This window comes from Fundulus heteroclitus, chromosome 13, assembly GCF_011125445.2.
Source record: "Fundulus heteroclitus isolate FHET01 chromosome 13, MU-UCD_Fhet_4.1, whole genome shotgun sequence".
Classification (NCBI taxonomy): Eukaryota; Metazoa; Chordata; class Actinopteri; order Cyprinodontiformes; family Fundulidae; genus Fundulus; species Fundulus heteroclitus.
The window spans coordinates 9814347-9830901 of NC_046373.1; the positions used below are offsets into that span (position 1 = coordinate 9814347).

Consider the following 16555-nt stretch of genomic DNA (forward strand, 5'->3'; position numbering starts at 1 on the left):
GCGTTTCTCTCCCTCGGCATATGCTCGTGAAATGGTTGTAATTATCGTAGGCATTCGCGTTGAGTGGAACAGCTGCCTGGAGTCAGTGAAGCAGTTGGGTTTGTTCTCTGCGGTCGTACGCGAGGCTGGAGCTGAGGCTGCGCTGCCTGGGCTCCGCGAACCATATGCCAGGGGAGATCAGTTTTAAAATCCACGTAGATCTTTCCCATGATGATTTCTCTTTAGCTTAAGCCAAATTGTAGTTTCAGCTTGGATGATTTCAATTTTCACTTGACGTGTTACTAATGTAATCAGTGCCCCACAGCGCTCGCTTTCAGCTTTCCGTCTTCCTGCATGGAAGGCTATCTGTATCCTGTATCCTGACTTGGAGAAATTTGTGCTCTCTTAGCCTCGCTAAGGTTCTCCAGATTTATTTGATTCGGAGGACATCTCTTGTCTACAGTCCTCCTAATGGGACCCAGCAGATTTTTGCGTCAGATTTAGATCTGAACTCTGGCTTTCTTCTGGAGAAGTCATTCTTTTGATTCTTGTGTTGATTTTGACTCACAGCAACATGTCTTGTGGCCTCTTGTCCAAGGTCAACGTCGGGAATGATTACTCATTACTCAAACTTATTACCTGTTTAAATAAAGATAAAAAAAAAAAAAAAATCAGGTTTGTGGTCCAAACTGACCGGCATTTAGATCTTTTCACGTTTTCACGCATCATGATGATACCACCACCATATTTCCATGTGGTTAGTGTGTTCTTTTGGTGATGTGTTTACCTGTTTAAATAAAGATAAAAAAAAAAAAAAATCAGGTTTGTGGTCCAAACTGACCGGCATTTACATCTTTTCACGTTTTCACGCATCATGATGCTACCACCACCATATTTCCATGTGGTTAGTGTGTTCTTTTGGTGATGCGTTGTTTTGGTTTTCTGCCAAACTACCAGGGAACAAGAACACTGAAATAGCGGGTTATAGGAAATAGGTGGATGGATGGATTTAAAGTACAAATGAAAGTTTAGACAAATGGCTTTAGATAGAAAAATCTGGAAAAATCTATTGCTCTCTCTTAAAAACATATGATCAAAATATCAAGCAAATTGCGGGTGGTATGCTAATGTTCTGCAAATGAATATTGGATGAGATGAAGAAACATTGGGGATGAAATATTTAAAGTTTCACAGAGAGGTAGAATGTCTTTAAGAAGTATTTATTCCCCTTGAAGTTTTTCACTTTCTGTCATGATTCAACCTCAAAGTCGGACACATTTGTGAAGTATAAGGATGATTTTATTTTTTATTTTTTTACAAACAAAATCTGAAAAGTACCCTGTGTGTATATGAAGTTTTCCTGCTGTAATCTAATTTAAAACAGATCACTCTGTACGTGTCCTCGCCACAGTGAAGCATAGTGGTGGCAGCAGCATGCTGTGGGAATGGTTTTCTTCTGTAGGGACAGGAAAGCTGGACTTTGAATCTTAACATGAACAAAAAAATCTAAACTTTTACAATAATGTTGACAGTTGGTTTAGAAAAGTACTTCTTTTGGAGAAAAACAAAACAAAAACAATTAAACATCATAATTAATTTCCTCTTTTATTCAACGACATTCTTTAACAAACAACCTGCAGTTTTCATTTTCCTAATTTTTGTGTAATCTTCGTTTTAAAAAAAGAAAAAACTCGTCTAGAAAAGGCCAACACTGGAATCAGCAGACGGAATCTCAAAGAAAATTGGAAAGCTGTATTAGCCAGCAAAAGCCTGATTAGTGCATCTCTTGACGTAAGACATCATTTCCATCGATTATTTGGCTTTTGTCTGACGGGAAATTCAGAATTATGTGTCCCATGTTTACTTTTAGATATGTTTCTTACAGTTTTCAGTTGCATGATCAGATTCATAAAGGACATATAGTTATGAGTGGAAATAAGCTCCTTCCTTTTAGCCCTCCCAGTTTTAAATGCCCTCGAGAACAACATGCAACAGCACGACATTTGAGCAGACTTTTGTATAGTGAGTGTCTACAGCGTCCCTGTTGGGCTCTCTTTGGCAATAAGACAGCAATTCTTAATGCTGCACTGCCAGACAAGACACTTAAAATAAATAAATAAATAAATAAATAAATATATTCCTTCAAACCATTTCTTAGCAACAGGAAAAAATTCTACTTATGCACTCATTTACAGGAAAAGATGGTAGAGTAAGTTGTTGCATTCATACTGGTGCAACAATTGGCTCAATTACCTTTCAGTATTGTTGCATTTGCTCATTTACTCACTGTAACCTATTAAGCACTCGTGTGAAAGCCTCTCTCGGTACATATACGTGTGAAAATATTTTAAGAGTGCTTTAAAAGATCTTGTATTTGTTTTACCCTCTTCATGATGTTGTTTGCTCTTTTGTAACATCTTTAATATATTCTGCAGCTTATTCGTAGAGCTACTGTGGTTACATATTCACACCCCCTTCCCCCTACACACACAAACATATATATATATATATATATATATATATATATATATATATATATATATATATATATATATATATATATATATATATATAAAAATGCTGGAGATAGGCACCAGCAACCCCTGCGACCCCATGAGGGATAAAGCGGTTTGGAAAATGGATGGATGGATGTATATATATATATATATATATATATATATATATATATATATATATATAAGGCCCATCTCTATGTGAATAATGCAATTTAGCACAGGATGTAGGTGGGGAAATGTTCTCCTACACAAATGAATTAAAAAGCAAGAAGAAGTGTAATCCTTCTCTTTTCCCGTGTACACCAATGGCATGCTAACCCTCAGTCCTCATCCTCTATCCTGACGCAGCTCGTGTGGCGTTCAGGCAGTTTTTCTTATTTCGGTGATACGGATTTGGCAGAACCTGTTTATTGTTACTCCGTGTCCTTCAGGATTGCTATTTAGCCATTTTCTGTAAGCATCTTAACCTGAATGCACAGTCTCAGTTTGCACATTTCCTCCACTGTGAGACCATTTAAAATGTTAATTCATTTCATTGTGGATGTGTTTTCCCTGCTGGCAAAAAGAAAAAGAAAAATGCCAGTAATGTTTGGATACAGTGTAGGTTTTTACGTCTGGAGAAGCTGTGTTTGCATGATTGCTTTCTGGGAGGATGTGTTTCCATATCGGCTTATATATAATCCTATTAGAAGTGCATGATTGTAGAAAAGTTAGAGGCAGAACATCCAGGATTTCTTTGTATTTTTCTTAAATAGGTATCTGCCTGTGCATTGCTCTAACTGTTGTTTTGAAGTTTTGTTGGATCACGGCAGGGCTGGCTGCAGCTGCTGTTAACAGCGATATTTCTGTCAAACCTCCTCTTTTTTTCCCCTCCCACCCAGCTGGATTTCTTTTTTTTCTTTCTTTTTTCTCTTTTGGTTGCAGTGTTTGTTCCACTCTACTAGTGTACATCCAGGAGCTATTAGTTGTTCCAATAAGCACCTATCATTTTCCATCAGAATAAGCCCTTACTCACTGCTGCTCTTTAAACTGTCTTGTTTGAGTTTATGATTGAGAAATAGAATTGGATGGATGTACGCCCTCTGGGCTCCTGATCTCATCCTCGGAGATCAATTCTCTGTTTGATTGCCCTCCTTGACCTAGAGGTGGGCTTATCTTTTATCTTTGATTTGTAGCAGCTCTTCTGTGCTAATGCTTCTCCAGGCTGATCTTTGCAGCCATATAGCGCCTGCTTGCCGAGAGCACTTCCAGCGCACACTTTCATTTGTACTCCATTTCATTTTGTAATGCCTTGGCGGGTAAAGATGGTCTTTTCTCCTGTCCAAATCATGGTGGAGCATGCAAAGCAAAGCCTTTAATGTGCCTGTATGAGGAAAGGGATAATGTGAACCAGAAATCACCAAAATCTCCAGTTAAGAGATAGATGGAGGATTGATATTTTCTTTGGAAATTTGTAAGACTATCAATCTCTTCCGGGAGATTTTTGGGTGCCGCCATGAAGCAGTTATTTTATAGTGTTGACAGAACTTTAAATCTGCTGAATAGCACAAATGACACTCTGCAGTTAACCGTGAATTAAATTTTAATGACACATTTAAACAAAAATACACGTTTAGAGGAATGTAGAGAAACATCATAAACTCTGAAATGTGTGTCTTATACGTTCACATTCATTCCCGTTCATTTTATTACCCCTGAAGGAAATTTTTCACAACTGCAACGCAACCAAGATATGGGTTTCCACCTAAAGGGAATACACGGGGCAAGGAGCGCATCAATCAAAGAAGTGGCCAAGTGGCCCTCAGTGACGAAGTGGTGGAGCTGCAGAGCTGCGGATTTCATGTCGGAGAATCTGTCAACACTTTGGGCTCCAAAAATGTGGATGAAGCCATATAGGGGCACAGCAAACATTTAGATAAAGGTGCCTGGGCGAGACCGAAATGAAACTCTTTGGCCTTTATGCCAAACATGATGTATGTGGCGCAAAACCAGTGCTGCACCTGACCCCAACCACACTATGTCTATGATGAAATGTCGTGGCAGCAGCATCATGCGGCAGGGACGTTTTTTTTTTGTAGCAGGGACTGGGAAGCCGGTCAGGGTGGATGGGAAGATGGATGAAGCTAAATACAGGTCAATCGTGTAAGAAAATCAGTTTGAGGCCGCAAAAAGCACAAAAAACACAAAAACACTTGAGATTTATCTTCCATTTTGCCAGTGACCATAAACATAAAGCTACAGTTACTATGAAATGGTTTAGATCAAAGTATGCTCATGTGTTAGAAGGGCCTAGTCAAAGTCCAGACATGAATCCAAGTGGGAATGAGTGACCAGACCTCTAGTTTATTTTCAAAGAAAAATAGACAATTTTAGTCTCCAGTTGTACAATGCTGCCAGAAACATAGACCTGCAGCTGATGGATTTAATTCGTAATCATTTTTAAAACCATGTGTCATTTTCCCTCCACTTCACAGCCAGGCACTACTTTGTGTTGGTCCATCACACAAACCCTTATGTTAAAACACTAAGAAAAATCTGGTAGTTTTACCACAACATTTTGAAAGTGCAAGGAGTTTAAATACTTTTGCAAGGCATTGTATGTGGAGCCAAAGTAAGGGTTATTTATTTTAAGTGTTTGTGAGTCTTTGTTGGAGACAGGAATCTAGTTGGTATAGAGGTTTGTTGTGGTTGTTATGCTGGGCTTGTGCTACATGTTTTTATCAATCCTTTGCTAAATGTTTTATTTCTCTGTTTGTGTGTGTATATTTACTGAGTATATATTTATAGTTTTTTCAAAAAGTATATTTTTATATTGGACTAAGTGCACTTTGAGGGAGTTGCTCTTAAATCTCATTGTGCTGTGGATAATGACAATAAAGGCTTTCTTCCTCTTCTTTCAGTTTCTTCAGGATTTATCGGAGCAGCAGGAGTGGATGGGATGACAGTTCTATTAATGTTCAGTAATCTGCCCTTTTACCAAAATGATTGTAGATTAAAAAGGTTAGAGGCGCAACTACAGCGCTGATCAAAATCCAAAATGGCAGGAAAAAGGAGCATGTGGCAATGTGTGGAAATCCCAGTGAACCAGCCTTTGCATTTGACAGTACAGAGTGAGAATCTATAGGAAACAGAATTATCCCTGATAAACACTGAGAACGTTCGGGGTTAGGTTGGGGGTTGGGGCTGCTGTCCAGTCAACCACATCCGGCAGCTGGACAGGAAATATCAACATCGTGCTCTTCAGCCTGGTCAGATAACATTAAAAAAAAGGCCTTCCTTCTGCATGACGTCTGTTATCTAACAGCCTACAGGTGCTGGTTAGATTTTCACTGGCTGCTTAAGACAGAAATTGGTTATATTTTTTAACCTTTTAAGTAAGAGCAAAATAAAACAAATGAAAACTCTGACGAAATGTAATATTTCTGGCGACAGTGAGTTTCAGAGACAACGAGTTTTCCCCGCTCTGTCACTCTGAACCCAGAACTGGCAGAGGTCACCGCTCATTTGCCGTCTGTCCTCCGCGGTTTCATTTTAGGAAATGAAACAAACAAAAGTCACCGGGTTGGCTGACAGATGAGATACGTAGTTGGTGAAAGTCAAGAGGAAATGAAAAGGGTGAGGAAAGGAGAGGTTGCCGAATGAAAGGTCCGCCACCCCGTGAAAAAAAAGCCTTCTATTCACTCCCAGACGTCTGTAAGCACCTGAGTCGGCTCGTAAACCGCTGACAGACTCCCGCCGTAAAGTGACAGGTAATTGTATCAGGGAGTAAACAAAAAGAAAACAAAGGAAAGATGTCACTGTCACAGAGGGGGCAGCTCATTTGTCCCAGCAAAGCTCACGTTCATAAACAAAGTCTTTTTTTTTTGTTTGCTGGTATCACCAGGACCGATTATTAGCCAGCAAAATATGTCATGTATTTGAAAGTTAGGTAAACACAGCTGAGAGGCCTTTTTGTCTAGTTGGAAATGATAGAATCTTAAGTGGCAATGGTAAATAAAGGCACCCTCTAGCTTATTTCAGCATAATATAAACAGGAGTGTCCTTCAAATATATCGAACCCCTAAATCATTTAAAATTTAGTTACTTCTGATATACTGTGTGATTTTTTTTTTTTTTTTTTTACAGAACTGCATGAGGCCAACTTAAACCTTAATCGGTACCCATGGCTCTCTTTTGAATAATGAATTGCTTTCTTGTCACTCGTCTTAAAAAGGCCGGGTTTGATGCGAGAAACTGATGGCTGTCGGTGGATCCCTGCAGCTCCTCCAGAGTTACCATTTCCCTTTTGGAATCTTCTTTTCACAAAGTTCTCCTTGCCTTGCCAGAGAAATTAGGATGACAACCAACGCCTTGTCTGTCGTCGGCAATTGTGCCATACTCTTCTTAATTTTCTGGTTAAAATGTGCTCTATTAAGAGCTTTAATGTTGTTTTTGTGACCTCTTGCTTCAAACCTCTCCACAACTTTCTTCCAGACCTGATTAGCTTTTTTTTTTTCTTTGGTCTGCATGATGCTAGTGGTATCTTTCTGTCTACCCAACCCTGGTATGGGAGTTCTTGTGGTTTGTTTGTAGGAGTGGAACTGCTTTCATGATTGATGTGAAAAAACGTCTATGGGCCAAATACTTTTGCAACACATTACGACCGTTTCTTATTTGTGCCTCTCCCCCCAGTGTGACGTAGACATTGGAGGATCACGCACATGTGCTTCATCAACCAGAAACCCCCGAGACGTACACACATGTTTAAATTATCAACCTGCATGCAAGTCAGTAGGAGCTTTGTAACCTCTGATCATCATCAGTGTTTTCTGTTAGTTAGTCTGCCTCTTTGCATGACTGACAACGTTTCACATCTGATTACCAGATTCCTTTGTATTGTTCTCTTCATTGGGGGAGCGACGCAGCTTTTCTATAAAATTGCAGCGTTGGTGTTTTGGCCCGGAATGAGATTAGTGCAGCCACAGATATCGCTGGTTTAAACTCACACAGGCGATAGCCAGCTGTCCAGGAACAAGCCAGTAAGTCCATCTTCCTGGTTGCTGTTAAGCCCCACCCTTCTGTCCCGGCGTCTTCCTTGAGCCGTTCTTTCATCGGGTCCCTAGCAGGAACATGACGGTACACAGCCCAGCCTGACTTTGTAGGGATTTCGGAAGGCCCGGCAAATAAACACATGTTCATTTGGAGATGCTGACTCCGACATGTTTAAGATGCGTGGCACTCCCAGCACTGCTCACCACAGCGCTCTTCCACTGCTTAAGCTGTCGGGGTCGCAGAGTGATTCAGGAGAGCTACAATTTGTTCCATGTTGTCATAACTAAGCCCGGGGAAGGAAATGGTAAGATGGCTCCCACCAGTCTGCGTGGCCAACACTAAACAACTCCAAATATTGTATGATATATGCTTTCAGTGTTAGCAAGACGTTTATGCCAGGTGGGGGGGGGGGGGGGGGTGTAGAAGGGAGGAAACGTGCTTTAAAGCAGGAAAGTGGGCAGTGGATTAAATGAAAGTGTCTGAAAATCTGCTGAATGATCCACGCATACAGTGGGTTTAGCACAAATGTTGATCTAATTTGAGACTTCCTTGTGATGCACTTTTTATCCCCTCTCAGCAGGTTGAGATTCTCACAACATGATAACTTTGACTAAAAAGGTATTCCACTTTCATGGTATTTAAACAAGATTATTTCTAATAGCACTTATTTGGAAAGGAGAAGAAACCCTAAAATTGATAATTACAGATATAATAATGCCATCTGTAGCATGAAACATCCATCCAGGACTCGAACCCAGGATCTTCTTGCTGCATGCCAACAGCGCTACCCACTGTGTCACTGTGCAGAAAGTTACACTTTCTTTTTTTGTTTTTTTTTATGAAGAAACACATGAAGTGGCTTTTAGTTGGTTAATTAGTCAGGCTGTTAGCTCAGGTAACCAACCAGAAGTCCCAAACAGCATCTTATTTAAAGGAAGTGAAGCGTTGAGGAAGTTAAGCTTGGGGAGCATTGCGTCACTACCGCCGAGTCGCCATCGAGCTAACAACAGCTAGCATTTAGCTTTTCTGACCGTTTCATGTTGCCCTCAAACATCGATGCATTTAAAATAACAAACGAGGCGAGCTGAGTTAGGCCTGGCGGCCTGTCAGACTGATTATATGCTGGGGGAAACCCTGCTCATACTATTATACCACCATCACCCGTACCATCTGAATGTCGAAGCTGAAATTGTGTCTCATCGGACCAGGCAGCATTTTTTATTGTCCAGTATTAATGAGCCTGTCAAACCTGAGCCTCGGTTTCTTCTTCTTAGCTGACAGAAGGGACCATATGGTGTGGGATTCTGCCGCTGCGGCTCATCTGCTTCCACGTTTTATATGTTGTGCATTCAGACATAACATTCTACATAACCTGATTGAAACAAATGAGCTTTGATTTTGAACCGAGCTGCCCCTTCTTTTTTGACCACTGGCATCGATGAGACATTTTTATCAGATAAATGGTGTTTACTGGATTTTCTTTTCTCTTTTTCTGAAGTTTTTCTGTAATTGTACATTTAACAAATCCTCATAGTTGTCTATTAAAATTCCAGTAGATCGTCAGTTTCCGAAGTATTCTGATGCTAGTACTGAAACGCTGTCGCCACTCTAGTGCCTAAACGTACTGGGATGCTGCTGGGTAATTGCCTGATTTGCTTTTCTTGTTATTGCACAACACAACCGCTTGGATGCAGCAATTTCTTCTGCACGGTTACACATCCAAAGTTATTTTAAGGCCTAAGTGGGAGTTCAGAGTCTTACCCAAGGACTCATCTACATGCGGTGGGGCTGAGGATCAAACCACCAATCCCCCGAATGCAAGATAGCCACTTTCCACCGAACCACAGCCGCTGCGCTGGAAAGACACCCGAAAGGGGTTTATGGTTCTGCAGTCTGTGTTTCCATTATTAATCTGCCTCCATAATACCTCCTCTCTGTCCTGTCTGCCCATTTAATATCTTTCTGGCCTAGCAGGGGAAGTGTGTGGGATGTCAAGGCATTAGAGAGCAGGTATAAATCAACTGCTTTACATGGAGCTCTGCGGAGTCGGCTTAATAGAAGGAGCATCGTGGTGAACAGCTGGTACTCCATAGCACACAAGTTTCCCATGCATCATTACAGCTGAAGCTTTGTATTATAATAATAATAATAATAACAACAACAACAACAACAACAACAATAGGCTGGTCATGGTCATTAAAAAAAAAGTTATAAAACAAAACAACTGGACTTTTTTTTCCGAAGTTTGAAGACGTTTCGCTTCCTAGCTGGATAGGAAGCGAAACATCTTCAAACTTCGGCAAAAAGTCCAGTTGTTTTGTTTTTTTAATTTTTTGGAACAACAACAACAATAATAATAATAATAATCCATCCATCCATTTTCCAACGCGCTTATCCCTGTTGGGTTTGCGAGGGGTGCTGGTGCCTATCTCCAGCTGTCATTGGGCGAGAGGCGGGGTACACCCTGGACAGGTCGCCGGTCTATCACATAATAATAATAATAATAATAATAATAATAATAATAATAGCATATCACAACTTTTTGCAAGCGATTTCAAACTGCAAACTTTTTGAAGATAGATCACATTATGTGGAACACGATGACAGCCTAATCAATTCAGACGGTGCAAGCGCTGTTTGTGTATTCAGTTGCATCTTAATTTGTTTACTCATTATGAAGATGAGTTTCACTGTCATAACCTGTTTGGTCTCACAGCGGTTAAATTTCTCCACATTCTTTGGTAGTCTGGCAGCCAGACAAAAGATGACTGCTCAGTGCTTCCTCGCAGCTACACGACTGTCATCAGTAATGACGCGTCCCCTCAGTCCACCGAAGGGATTTGGACTGTTCAGCTACAGAGAGTTGATGGGTTCAAAACGGACAGCATGGAGATGATTTGCAACACTGTGTTGAACGGATGTCCTTATTTAGCTGTGAACATGTCTGAATAAGAGCAGTGTCATGCTTCTATTTCTATTTTTACAACATAAAAGAGAAAAAAAAGACACCCAATGCATAAAATCCCAGCAGTTGTGAGAATGTTGAACCTTTGTTAAGCTGGTGTGTGGATTAAAAAAATATATTTAACTTGCTAACCTTTGTTACAGTGTGTGTTATCAGTATCTGCTGGTTCAGTGGACTTACTGCGGGCTTTCATGGATACCTCGTAAAGTCTCTTAATTAAATGGAGCAAACTGAGGAGCCTCGAGTTATTTGAAGACATTCATTCAGAGGGAAAAGAGAAGTAGTAGTTAATTGCCATAGCTTCGCTGAGCTTGGTGACTTGCTGAGGAGGTAAATCCACCAATAGAATCAACATCAAGGTTCCCAGGGTCTTTAGAAGACAGAAAAAGCCCTCAGCATCACTGATCCTCTGCCATACCCCCTTGTTTCGACCCAAAACCACCCAGAGCGTTTGATGCCCAAAGCACACGGCTCCAAATGAAACATCAGTAGAATTTCACACATTTTTATCTGCTGACATGCTTTCAAAACAGTGTGCAAATTCTGGGATGTACGTAGATAGTGCCTGAGGGTTATTAGGGTGACTTAGGGCTACGTTCACACTGCAGGCCTTAATGCTCAATTCCGATTTTTTTGTGAAATCTGATTTTTGTTTTGCGTGGTCGTTCACATTTCCAAATATATGCGACTTGTATGTGATCTCCTGTGTGAACTGAATTCATACAACTTAAGTGTCGCGCATGCGCAGTAGAGGACGCGATGACATCACACGTAGCAAGCGTGCTCATTGTTTGCGGAAGTAAACATGGATTATAATGCTGCCACGCATTTTGCAATCTTTAATTTATTTTCTAACCGGAGCTTTCTCTCCATTGACTGCTCTTCTCTTTGTAGTCCGCTATGGGTGTCGTCTTTCTTCCCGCTTCTGCCTAGCAGGACGCAGAATAGTGACGTTTGTCGAGTATCGGCGACGTACAGGTCGGATAAATGCGACCCGGCCGTACAGACACAGGTCGCATTTGAAAAGATCAGATACGTATCGGATTCAGGACCACATATCCAAGTGGCCTGGGTCGCATTTGAAAAAATCCGATCTGTGTTGTTCAGACTATCATAAAAAGATCAGATACAGGTCGCATATGGGCAAAAAAGTCAGAATTGGGTCACTTCAGGCTGCAGTGTGAACGTAGCCTTAGTGTCCCCAATGTGCCATTCTTCTGTGCAGTTGTCCAACAATGAGCTTTGGAGATCTTTTTACTTTCCTTGCCATCCTCTATGGTAGCAATTCTTTCCCATTCTGAACAGAGGGATTTTACAGCAGGACATCATGCTGCTGCAATAATAAAAACAAAAAACCTTTTCACACATTGTGCTTCAATGAGTGAGGGGGATGCTGTAAAACATCGCTAAAAAACATTAAAATGTTAATTTTTCTGATGTCAAAAACCGTATTTGGGATAAATAAAGACCTGTTTGCTATGCCTTTTTGGAAATAGAGGGATTATTCCAGATAGACAAGAAGCAGGGTTTAATCTTATTTTTTCTGTTTAAATATGGTTTGCAATAAATTTGCAGAAATATGAGAGGCAAATAATTTATATAAACTTGACGATCCAAGTATTGTGAAAAAAAGTATCCCAGTTATATATTATATATGTGCATGTTATGTAAACAGCAGGATGGGGTTGAAAGGTTGAAAATATTATAGATCACCGTAACAAAAGCCTGTTTAAAGAATATTCTCCCTGCTCAATCTTTCGATTTTCCATCACCGTCTCAAAGAGAGGAAGAGTCTAGAAGATTCTGCTAAAAATGAGAGGAGGAAAGCAAGTGCATTGTGAAGGAACGCAGAGCTTTTAGACCGAACTGTAGAGAAAGGGAGGGAATGCGAGGAGAAGAGGGAGCTGGAGTGAAGACAGGAGGGAGTGGATGGGGGAGATACAGAAAAATGAGGTGAGTGTGGAAATAGATTATGGTAGTAAAAGATATATGGAGATAAAAATAGACCAGACAGGAAATTAGAATGCAGAGAAAAACTGAGTTTGGTTGAAGAGAAGCAGAGAGAAAACAACACAAGCTCCTTCTCTTTTTACCTTAATTGGAAAGAACAGTATTTGGTATTTAGAAGATAAAAAAAGAAATAGGAGCTGGTCAAGATGCAGAGCTTTTACTGCTTTCTTCGTTTATCTGCTCTGTTCCCCCTCAACCTTCATGTAAACTAGGTCTCTTGAAGAAGTGAGTCACCCGCAAGCTTAGCATTTGGAGCTTTTATCTAACCAAATCTCACACAAAAAAAACTCATTACAGCACATTACATGGAGGCGGCCGAACGGCTGAAAATACGTGCTTGCCCCATTTAATCAATGCCCATCAGGCAATTAGCAGATTAATCATGAAATCCCGCTATTTGTCTTGCTGGATGGTTGGATATCTTTTTATCAACGAGAAAAGCGTAAAGAACAAAAAAACTACTGGCCAAGAGAAAAGAGAGCGAACAGTCCATTTTACACAACACAAAGTTTCTTTACTTCTAGCCTCAAATTATTTAATGTTAAGAGGAAAAATACCACTGTACACTTATTGAGCCGTGAAAACGAGTTGCTATCTGCTCTCCTCCGAGTCAAAGAACGTGAAACGCTGTGAAAGCAGCGGCAGTTTCATCATCATCATCATCATCATCATCATCGCCTGGAGCCCCGGCCAACCAAAGAGGCTGATCTGTTGGGCTGACCTGCCCTCTTCTTGACTTGTTTACAAATTAAGTGAGTGGAGGAAGACTTCTTTATTTAGGAGATGCATCTATCTACATTGATTAAAACTGATTAACATGCTTGCAAAACCTTTCGTGCTCGAATTCTCGGAATTCAGCAAATATTGAACATTCTAGCATTTTAAAAAGACAGTAACTAATCAATTTTTGAGGTCTTTACCGACAGCAGCACCATTTACTTTCTTTTTTAATGACGATAGGGGCCCTCATATAGCATTAATCTTTACACTGAGATGTTTATTTGCCAGTTTAATATGGAACGTGCAGACCGCGACGTCACAGCGAAGGTAATTGCGTTTTTGCCGATTCCTGCCGATCTGAAGTTAAACAGTGAGTCATACACAGAAAATGTGTTTAGCTCATGTAGCATAACATCTTACAATAATGTTAAGGCAATTTCATTAACATTTTAAATTCAGACAGAAGCAAGTGTCTCAGACTGATTCTTCTAAGTCTTTAGTTAGTGATGTGACGATGGCTTCCAGGGCCTGACTACAATAACTTAATTGTCATCATGACAAATAATTAAGATAAAAGAAAAAAGTAAAACTAATTCATTAGAAATATATGAGACTGCCATAATAGTTATGGCAGCTTTGCTAGCAGTAGTAGCAAGGATTGATCTCAGCAGAGAAATGCTGATGAAAAAGTTCACAGTAGAAGGTAATTCTGTACATGATATTTGTCTCTAAAAACAGCAGTCAGCGTGTTTAAAAAAATAAATAATTGTTTTTACTTGTCCGGAAGGTACAGCTTTCATCGACCTGTAAGGCTTGCCCAAGCGTGGGGAACAGGAGTCTTTGAGGATGTTTCTAATATCTGGAATTGGCAATCTCCTTCAGGGAGGGCAGAGGGCATCTGGTAATCTTTTGTGCTGTATTTATGACCGTCTGCAAGGTCATGTCTGCAGCTCTGCTCCCAGGATACCACATCCAGATGCAGCACGTTGTAAGATCCGAGATTGTGGCAAGGTAGAAGGACATGAGCAGCTTCTGGTTCTGTTTTCACTGAGAATTTGCAGAGGAGCGTCGTTGCAGAGGCTAAGCATCTTCCAACCAGCAGTAGCCTCCTCTCAGTAGCCAGCCTCAATAAAACAAGACCAAGTACAAAATATATGCTTTATTATCCCCTCCTTTCCTTTATGTCAAGCTGGTGGGCCACAGATGTTTTTTGTTGTGATTATTAATGTTTAATTAATTTGTAGCATTTAATTAACATTTTAATGTTAAAGTTTTCAGTTTATGGACATTCTAATGGTAAAAAACTTCAGTTTCTTTCTTTCTGTCTTTATTGTTTTTTAACACAAATCTGTAAGATAGAAATTAATTTGAATTACTAACATCTAACTTCCTTTTGACACATGAACTTACACAAAGAATGATGAATCAAAGCAAATAAAGTGATTAATGTGTTCTTACTGTTAGCTGAACAACTGAGGTTTTTGTGCTGATCCATTTAATTATGGAGCCTGTAAGGTCACAGCTGCTAACTGGGATTTAAACCGATGACAGATTGCTGTTTTAAATCAGATGGTTAGAAGTGGAGTCCGCTAACCTTGTGATAGACTTCTGTTTTTTGGTTGCAATAGTATGCAGGAAAAACACTGGGAATGTCATCAGGTAACATTCCCAGTGTTTCCGTCATTCAGTTTGAAGGATTTCCTCTGATTTATATGTAAACACAGCAGGTCTCTGACCTTTGAGCCTGAACCACAAAGTAAGTGCACCTAAGCTGGTGGATAACAGCACCCTGATGTCTTATTAAATCAACTTCATTACAAAATGCATTTCTATACAGTTGTATACATAACTTTTGTTGCAATTTTAATGATCTAATGTTACTAATATTGGTTTTGTATTGTTGGAGTCGTTTACCTTGAAAAAAATTGTTAAAATAAAGATTCTTATCCCTTGAATTCTGGTGATTTTTTTTTTTTAAATAATGAATCAGTTTCCTTATTATTTTCTAAATTTACCAGATGTTTGTTTTCCTTGGGTTAATATTACCTTTAAAAAGCAACAATGACACTGATTTTCAGACGTTCAAGGATTTCCCTTCCTCCTGCTGGTTATTCTAGTGCACTGTTTCACAAATTTGGGGTCGGGCCCCTTTTAGGTCCATCGTTAAACAATTATGGGATCCTGAGATCCTCTGCAGAAATTAAAGTCAGCAATTAAAATGATAATGATAAAACAAATAAATGTTATGGTGTTTAAAGACATAAAAATGTCACTGAGAAATAGACCAAACCAAATAAATTGGCTGTTTATGCTCTTTATATTATAATTGTATCCATGGTTAATGGATTTAGGAGAAATGTTTGTATACTCAACTAATAGTTTGGGTCATGAGTTCATTCTGGTATTATCATTTTTAAAATATCCATCCATCCATCCATTTTCTGACCCCCATAATCCCTCACGGGTCATGGGTGTTGCTGGTATGTTTAAAATATATTTTATATATATATATATATATATATATATATATATATATATATATATGTGTGCCAGATTGTAGCCATTGGCTAATTTCCATCTGTAGTCCCTGGACAGGTTGACGTCAACATTAAATTTAAAATCAAAGAAACATAAGACACAAACATTACAAACAGGCCAGACAAAAACAGTACGCTAGGGTCAATCTCACTACACACAGGATAGACTCAGGACGAATTGCAGTTTTTCATTTTGTGGGTCAGAAGCTGAAACCTCTGTTCTATTGGATTAAAAAAAACTTTTAAAATGATTTATAAATCTCTAAATTATTATTACGCTAAATGAATTACATAGTTGGTAAATTGGTTCCAAATCCTCTGGTGTTGGTCTGTGTATATTTATCTCTTTACAATCATGAGTCGTTCCATTTTTTTCAATGTTAGTTTTGAGAGAAGTATTTGGGGCAACATCAGATATCTATACTCTGTAGCAGTGCCAAGAGGCTTCAATAGGTTATACATGAAATAGCATTTTATAAGAATATAGAGTCTATTAGTTGCTGCAGTGTGTAGCTTGATCATGTAGTTTTAATAACAGTGTCAGTGTGTTGCGCTCTAGGCAAGACTTATATACCAGCTTTCTGTGGTTAACATCTGAAACGTGTCCATTTGTCAAACTAATCCTCATGATCTGGGATTGGTATTGCAACTCATTTGTGGCTGGAAGGGAATGAGACACCAAATCTATGTTTGTGTGGCTGCTGAGACACAGCTAGTCTGTGTTGAATCAGTGGGAAATCCACAGAAAATCCGATTGAGCTGACGCATCCTCCATCACTGATGTGATGTCAGCAAAA

General features: G+C 39.6%; 1 protein-coding gene across 2 annotated transcripts in view; it reads left to right on the forward strand.

Moving 5' to 3' along the window:
• Window positions 1-16555, forward strand: part of calcr (calcitonin receptor) — an 89230-nt gene that overhangs the window by 18206 nt on the left and 54469 nt on the right. The window lies entirely within an intron of this gene.